Source organism: Pseudonaja textilis, chromosome Z (assembly GCF_049901715.1).
Source record: "Pseudonaja textilis isolate UNSWEBS1 chromosome Z, rPseTex1.2, whole genome shotgun sequence".
In the NCBI taxonomy this organism is placed as follows: Eukaryota; Metazoa; Chordata; class Lepidosauria; order Squamata; family Elapidae; genus Pseudonaja; species Pseudonaja textilis.
Genome location: NC_142008.1, coordinates 116,913,603 through 116,922,604, shown reverse-complemented (window position 1 = coordinate 116,922,604; position 9,002 = coordinate 116,913,603). Strand labels below are relative to the sequence as shown.

Sequence of the window (9,002 nt, the reverse complement as noted above, 5' to 3'; positions counted from 1 at the left end):
GCACTAGCAATAGCAGTTAAACTTATAAACCATTTCACAGTGCTTTTATAGCCCTCTCTAAGCAGTTTACAGAGTCAGCATATTGCCCCCAACAATCTGGGTCCTCATTTTACCAATGCCAGAAGGATGGAAGTCTGAGTCAACTTTGAGCCTGGTGAGATTCGAATTGCCAAATTGCAGGCAGCCAGCAATCAGCAGAAGTAGCCTGCAGGACTGCATTCTAACCACTGTGCCACCACGGCTCAATGTTGCCAATCGGATAACAAATAACAGGTAGAAATTAAATGTGGATTGATTTCAATAAAATTTATACACTGGTTTATCCTCAGATCATGTATTTAAATAAATCTAATTAAAATGGCTTCTGCTTCTTTTGAATAGAAGAATGCTGTACACTAAGAATCATATTTAACTGCATATATTTAAAGTTTGGTTAAAATTAAATAATTCTGTATATATTATTAGAGCCTCGGTGGTGCAGTGGTTAGAGTGCAGTACTGCAGGCCACTTCTGCTGCCTGCAATTTGGCAGTTCAAATCCCACTAGGCTCAAGGTTGACTCAGCCTTCCATCCTTCCAAGGTGGGTAAAATGAGGACTCAGATTGTTGGGGGCAATAGGCTGACTCTGTAAATCCACTTAGAGAAGGCTGTAAAGGACTATAAAGTGGTATTGCTATTTGGATACTCATATTCTTCATTTGGAATAGAATATGATATTTTCATTATTTAATTTCTTTTTATTAATTAATTGCTCCTTGATGTTCAGTTCTGGCCTCAGCAAAATGATGAAACATTTTGGGAAGAAGATACATCCGAGTAAGGCTGCACTGGAGGACAAGATGGAGAAGATCTCCACAGCTACCATGGCTTTCCCTGTAGTGCTCAGGAAGGTTGGCACAAAGGAGACCCAGACACTGCAAAAAGCCAACATACTGAAAGTAATAAATTTGGTTTCATTAAAACTGTCAGGTAAATTATGGGCAAGGAATGCCACAATGAAACTGGCAATAGCCAAGAAACCAAGGTAGCCCAGGACACAATAGAACATGAGGATGGATCCTTCATTGCATTGCAAAATTATGGTTTCTCTAAGAGAGTGCATGTCTAACTCAAAGAATGGATAAGAGGTTGACAGCCACACAATACAAATGTTGACTTGGAAAAAAGAGCATGAAAAAACAATGAAAAGGGCCAATCTTTTTCCTACCCATTTCCTCATCTTGGTTCCTGGCTTGTTGGCCATGAAAGCCATGACCACAGTGATGGTTTTGGCCAAGACACAAGAAATAGACACTGAGAAGATGATACCAAAAGTTGGTTGTCTGAGAAGACAAATTACTTTCCTGGGTTGGCAAAGGAATAAAATGGAAGAGAGAAAGCAAAGCAAAAGAGACACAAGGAAAGTGTAGGTGATGTCTCAGTTGTTGGCTTTAACTATGGGAGTATCCTTGTACTTAATGAAAGTTCCAAGTATCCAGATTGTTATCAAGCAAAACAAAACAGCAACTGATGTCAAAATGATTCCTAAAGGTTCTTCATAGGATAGGAAACTTGTTTTTTTGACAATGCAATGATCTTGCTCCTTACTTGGATACTGATCTTCACAACATTCAAAACAATATTCCATTTCTAGATTAAAAGTAAAAAAGAAAACTCCATCATTGATGAACAAACTATACTATCATTGATTCTTTTTCTGAATTAAATCTATCCCTACACTGCAACAACATACTGAAATATAATATTTACTAAACATCATTATGTGGGACAAAAGGAGCAAGGGGATTTTAAAGACAGTCTTTGAAACATAGACTTCTGAGATTTCAAAATTTTGACAGGACTCTGAAAGTGCACAATTGATAACATAAGAAATTGGCAAATAGAAATGGAGGATACTTTGAATTGTCTACTTCTGGAAGTTAGCATAAAACATTGAATATGGGGGAAGATGTAACTTTTCAAAGATTTTGTCCTGTTCGTTTTCTAGCGTCTCCTCATTTCAGATGCAAATTTATCATTTTTGTAAACTCCCTGAGGATCTTCATCTCTGAATTATAAGCTAGGTGGAAGAGCTCCTCTAAATATTGGGCTCAAACCAAGTTCATAAGAAATTCCCTTAAGAATGCAGAATTTCAGATTAACATGAACTTTATATATTTTTGAGTTCATTTGTTGGTGAAATTCCCATGGTTCCCTGGACTTAATCTGAGGAAATATATACTTAGCAACATTCCAGACATTCTAGGAGAAGGAGTGGCAGAACAGGGGCAGAGTCAAAACAGGGATCAGTCTAGAATCTCTATGTAGTCACAAGTGGCCTAAGTCCAACTCCCCTTGAAACCCATGAACACTTATATAACTCCAAGCAGGTGCTAACCATTAGTTGAGAAGATTTGTTGACATAATCTGTTTTGCAATAAATCAGTTTAATTGAACCACCATGCATGTAGGAGATGGCCAAGCTGACCCTGAGGAGGATCAAGTGATGAGTCCATGCCTGCAAGAGATTCAAGTTCAGCCCACCTTGAATGCCTCTCTTATCTCCTGCTCATTTCCCTTGACCGTTAGTTGGTCAGATTCTTGTAGAGAGCTTAAATTTGCAATAAATCTTTATAATCGTAAGAACTGCCTGAATCTCCTGATTTCCCCAGCTCTTGACAGGACCTGGTCTTTCACACCTGACAGTTATATACCCATCATAGCAATTCCTTAGTTCTGAGAGAAACATTTCTTTTAAGCCAATATCATAATCAGAACTAACCCATCTTATCTGAAATCTTTTCTTTGGGACATGGGACACAGTAATAACAGCAGAACTGTTTTCCTTCTATTCTTCTCTTCCAAGATCCCGGGTAACAGTACTCATTACATAGTGAAATAGGAAGAATCTGCCCACAAGACAAAAGAGAGCTCACATGAGAATAAATTTAAGTATTAAAATATTTTTTAACTATTTATACCATAAAATGCCATGGCAAGTGTCTATGGAGATTCTCAGTCATCCAGGTCATGGTTACCCCAAAGGAGCTTTTTTTCATGGTTACCCCAAAGGAGCTTTTTTTCAAAAGGCAATTGGACTTGTTTTTCCTTGAAGATGTTTCACCTCTCATACCAAAAGTTTCTTCAGCTTGAAAGAAGAACTGAAGAAGCTTCTTGGATGAGAAGCAAAACATCTTCAAGGAAAAATAAAGTCCAATTGCCTTTAGAAAAAAAGCATCTTTGCAATGGCAAATAAAAATGTTGGGGGGGAATGAATGAATTATAGGAATAGCACTTAGATTGATATACCATTTAATAAAGTTTTACAGCCTTTTTGAAGCAGTTTACAGAGTCAGCATATTGCCCCTAACAATCTGGCTCCTCATTTTACTCACCACAGAAAGATGGAAGGTTGAGTCAACCATATTATTGTTTTTTAAGGAAAGCATAATAAGATCATGGATGCGGTGGCTCCGTGGCTAAGACGCTGAACTTGTCGATTAGAAAGGTTGGCAGTTCAGCAGTTCGAATCCCTAGCACCACATAATGGAGTGAGCTCCCATTACTTGTCCCAGTTTCTGCCAACCTAGCAGTTCAAAAGCATCTAAAAATGCAAGTAGAAAAATAGGGACCACTTTGGTGGGAAGGTAACAGCATTCTGTGCACCTTCGGCATTTAGTCATGCTGTCCATATGACCACAGAGACATCTTTGGACAGCACTGGCTCTTCGGCTTTGAAACTGAGATGAGCACTGCCCCCTAGAGCTGGAAATGAATAGCACGAGCACAACTAGTGCAAGGGGAACTTTACCTTTACCTTTACTTATAAATAAGATGTATGCAAAAATATACATTTGTATCATATTATTTTCAAAATAATACTACAGTATTATACAATGCCCCCATTTTTAGGCAAACCAGTGTTGGCAGAATCAAATAAAAAGCAAAGAAGAGGAAGAGGAGGAGGAGGAGGAGGAGGAGGAGGAGAGGAGGAGGAGGAGGAGGAGGAGGAGGAGGAGGAGGAGGAGGAGGAGGGAGGAGGAGGAGGAGGAGGAGGAGGGAGGAATCAGCTCTGAGATGATCCATTCCAAAACAGGAGTGATTTTGACCATACCTGATTGAAACCTGGGTGCCAGAAAATCCTATTTTCATCCATGACCAATTCTTTTCCTTTTTCAGCAGTAGGATCTAATCTTCCAACTTTGACTCTCTGAAATGAGTTGTTTGGAAAAGTGATAAGGTTGATAACATCCAAGCCTCTTGTTAGTTCCCCTTTCTCATTAAAGAAGACTCTCTCTCCAGCTGTGTTGTTAAAAGAAACACTGTGAAGAAGCTGATGGAGCTTTTTGGTGAAAAAAAGAGGGGAATATAGAGCAGGAAATGAAATGATCAATAAAGGAGAATATTTGTAGCTCAAGTGTTCAAAAGAGGGTGCTAGACTAGTTATTGATGATGTTACTTTGTTTGGGTTATGAAATGCCTGCAAGAAAGCAATCAGGCTCAGAGAGCATCAAAAACCTCACAAATGATAAAACTAAGAGAAAAGTCTAAGCGAAGGTTGCTCTGGGTGTACAAATTCAGTAAGAAAAATGATTTTACCTTGGTACTTAATATATACCTAGAAATAAAGGTTTCCTCTGGTTAGTCATTTCTGACTCTAATAGCTGGTGCTCATCTCCATTACTTAGCTGAGTGAGCCAGCTTCATCTGAAGCCTTTTCCATGGTCATGTGGCTAGTATTATTATACACTGGTGGTATCCTCCCACCAACCTGCTACCTATTTATCTACTCGCATTTGCATGCTTTCTGCTAAGTGGGCAGGAGCTGGGACAAGTGATGGGAGTTCACCCTGTCATATGGCTCCCGGATCTCAAACTCAGGCTGTCTGCTTTCCAGTGAACAAACACAGTGTCTTTAACTACTGAGCCATCATGCACCAATGTGCTTAAATCTTAGTTTATTTTCCAGTCCTTAATTGTATAAACACCTATGTGAAAGGAAAATGTACAGCTGTTACCTGCCAAGGCTGCAGATTTGTGAGTTGAAACATTTTTCCCACCATCCTTTTGTCCTGATTTTGTCCATTTGATAGTAAAGTTTGCAAAGAATGAGCCACAGCATAGACACCATTATAGATATTGTAACTATGACCAGTCATTTCCATTTCAAAGACTGCTCTGGGTAGGCTGTCCAGTTTCTCCTCCCCAGTGCATTGTCCAATGTCCATTTTTGGCGATCCTGAATGAGGAAAGAAACAGTCAAATACTTGCTCCCAAAAATCCTTTATAAATCCATCTCTCTGTCTCAAATAAGGTTTTATGGACTGAACAAAGTCCTGAAATCCCAAAACATCATTTGATTGGATTTGAAAGGAAACGGCCCCATTGAACAATTGCAGATTCCAACTCTTCTGAATTCCTGTGAGTATAAAATCAAATTGGCTGGTCATGATCCAAACTTTTCTAAATGTCATATTCTCTTTAAAGGTAGGATCCAGCATAAATATGACACTTGTGAACCATACGAGCAACAAGGATCCTCCATAAACAATAAATATGTTTGCCCTGTTGTCTGTGTAATGTTGATGAAGAGTAGATGTTATACCACCAAATCTATCCAAGTTATCAAAAGCGGGTATTCCTGGGACCTGTTGTAGGAAGGCTGAACAGATTTCATTCTGGAGGAGTAATAGTTGTAGTTTATGCAAAAATTGTTCTCCACTGTCAGACTCAGAAGCAAAAAGCCCAACCCACTTCCATCCAAATTGTTGTAACAATCCTAGAATCCCAATGTATAAAGCAGCTTCATTTGGAGCCATAAAGTAAAGGGAGGATAATTGACTGGCATGAAATGCTTCTGGTGGATATGAACCATATGTAAGCTGAAAGAAAGTCAAAGTATGTTAAACTATATTAACAGAATAATAGAATAACAAAGTTGGAAGGAACCTTGGAGGTCTCCTAATCCAACCCCCTGCTGAAGCAGGAAACACTATACCATTTCAGACAAATGGTTGTCCAATCTCTTCTTAAAAACCTCCAGTCATTGGATCACTCACAAGTTCTTAGAGGCAAGTCATTCCACTGATTAATTATTCTGTCAGGAAATTTCTGCTAGTTCTAGGTTGGTTCTCTCCTTGATTAGGTTCCATCCATTGCTTCTTGTCTTGCCTTCAGGTGCTTTAGAAAATTGATTGACCCCCTCTTCTTCCTTGTAGCCATTTAGATATTACAACAGTACTATCATGCCACTTCTAGTCCTTCTTTTCATTAAACTAGGCATACCCAATAAGATAGGCTAAGTGCCCTCTTTTTCCCTGCTCTTTAGGGTCTAGCTGAAATAAAGAAAATTGCTCCTGTAATTTCTTCCTGAAATTATTACTACAATTATTGGGACATTCATTCATTCATTCACTCACTCACTCACTCACTTACTCATTCATTCATTCAAGAGGCAACTAGGGAAGATATTTGAGCAGAAAAAAGGGAAAGTTTTCAAATGCCTTATCACTTATGCAGGCTGAGTAATTTTCAGTTACTCCCTAAGTCTTAGTTATAACCTTCTTGCTAGCTTCTTGTTTGAATCAGTGGCTATGTATGTGTGTGAGAGAGAGGGTGCGCATGTCCCTTTGAGTCAGTTTTATTTCTGGAGACTACCTGGATAAGTCCCTACAGTATTCTTGGCAAGATTGTAGAAGTGGTTTGCTATAATTCATAGGGCTAACCCAAGGTCACCCAGCTGGCTTTGTGCCTAAGGTGGGACCACAAGTCACATTCTTCCAACTGCTAGTCTAATACTTTAACTGTGGCAAATTGGCTTTCTTTTTGACAATAGTTTTGGTGATAAATGTATATATATATATATATATAATATATATATATACAAAATACCACTCAAGCTTCATCATAAAATCTCCAGAACTGTAAAGCCTTGAAATTTGGCACGTATGCTCCTCTTGGCTTCTAGGTGCTCACTAAGAAAGGATTTTTTGAAATGACCATCAAAGCATTACTAGTTCATATGCTCTGATGCTAAGGAGTTTGACTCCCCCTCTCTTGAAAAGAAATGTTCCAAATGCAAAAAAAAAAAAAAAAAAGAGGGCAGGAGTTTCAGTTTTAGTTTCACAGCACCAAGCAGCTTTAGTACAGAACAGTTGAGCTAAGCCACACCTAGGCTCCTTGCTGTCTCCTTCTTGCTCACACAGCAAATACTCTTTCAGGTTCCAAACAGCCCTCAACTCTCACACACACTGACAGGATGTTAGCCAGATGAATACTGATGGATGCTGGTAGGCAGAGGCAGAATTTTTTCCCCATATTTTCCTCCCCATAAATTAAGTCCAACCACATAGTTTCGCAGCAAAGTATGGGTATTGAGCTAGTATACACATATGAAGAACAGTTGCAGTAACTGGGTATATCTAGTCTAATGAAAAGAAGGACTAAGGGTGACATGACAGCAGTCTCTCAGTATCTAAGGGGCTGCCACAAAGAAGAGGGTGTCAACTTATTCTCCAAAGCATCTGCAGACAGAAGAAGAAGCAGTGGATGGAAACTAATGAAGGAGAGAATGAACCCAGAAATAAGGAGTAATTTCCTGACAGTGAGAATACAATAGAATAGAGTGAAGTGGAGTGGAGTGGAGTGGAATGGAATGGAATAGAATAGAATAGAATAGAATAGAATAGAATAGAATAGAATAGAATAGAATAACAGAGTGGAACAGCTTGGCTTCAGAAGTTGTGGGTGCTTCATTATTGGAGGTTTTTAAGAAGAGACTGGACAACCACTTGTTTGAAATGGTATAGGGTCTCCTGCTTGACCTCCAAGGTCCCTTTCAACTCTATTATTCTATGTTCTGTTTGCTAGCCAGCCTTTTCTATCCTCCTCTTGACACAGTTCCAGATTTCACCACAGATAGTGGTCAAGCCACTATATCAGGTGACCCTCTCAAATAAGATTAATTTCCAAACAAATGATTTGGTTAATTATCCCCACATCTACACCAACCTGAGGTATCTTGTAGAAATCTATAATTCCTGCAATATGGGAAGAAGTATCAGATCCAAGTCCTCCAAGAATGGCCATGAGATTTTTATGAATGCCACATTCATAGTTGGGAAGAAATCTGTTTGATTTGAAAAGCAGGTTGAGAGTGGTCCGATAAGTCATTCTTGGATCATAGAAGCTGTCTGAAACGTGGACACCAAGTGTGACATTGGACAAGATTTGCGGATTCCCATTGATCTCCTTGATGGCAAATTCTAAGGAAAGGACATGCTGGTAGAATTTTGTGATCATACTGAAAATAAATAAAGCGTTCCAAAAAGTAAGTATGCAGTGGATGAATTTGTTCATATAAAATGATATTTTTGGCTAGAACTGGAATTGAAAGATCAAATTCCCTTTTGGTGTTAATATTTCAGAATTATGTAGCTCCACATAGCACTAAATTGCAAATATGTTTGAGGAAGTAGCCATTCTATTATTCATTCCATTATATCTGAAAATTTACTCATAAAGACATACAACTTTATAGCTTGTTAGGTTATAAGGCAAAACAATGTACAGTATATATTGCCTTTTCTCCACAATGGAATTTAATTTTTCATTTAATATAATTTTCCTTTCAGCTTTGCTCAGTCCTGACATAGATCTGAATAAAGATATACATATTCTTGGTTTTTTAGGTCTCTGAAAGGTAGTTGATTTAATATTACAGTTTTGTGCTATTTTTTTACAGCTATTTCTCATTTTACATAAAAATTGTTTTGCTTAAACAAATTTTATTGCATCATTCTTATTTTATAGTGCAGGAACACCATGCTTGAACATTTTCACTTTCAATTTCTCTCTATATCAAATCATCATAGTATATCATAATATATAATATATATCGCATCATTGTACCATCTCCCTATCTCTAGTTTCTCCACAATCCAGCTAATCTTTAGAAATTTTAAAGCAGGTTCATGTTTTCTTTTATGGAGAGGAGATGGAGATCCAATTTGTTTCTGTTTTGT

General features: G+C 38.2%; 1 pseudogene; it reads right to left on the bottom strand.

Annotated features, from left to right (window-relative positions):
- Window positions 1-694: 694 nt before the first annotated feature.
- Window positions 695-8,280, bottom strand: LOC113452382 (vomeronasal type-2 receptor 26-like; annotated as a pseudogene).
- Between the last annotated feature and the right edge of the window lie 722 nt (window positions 8,281-9,002).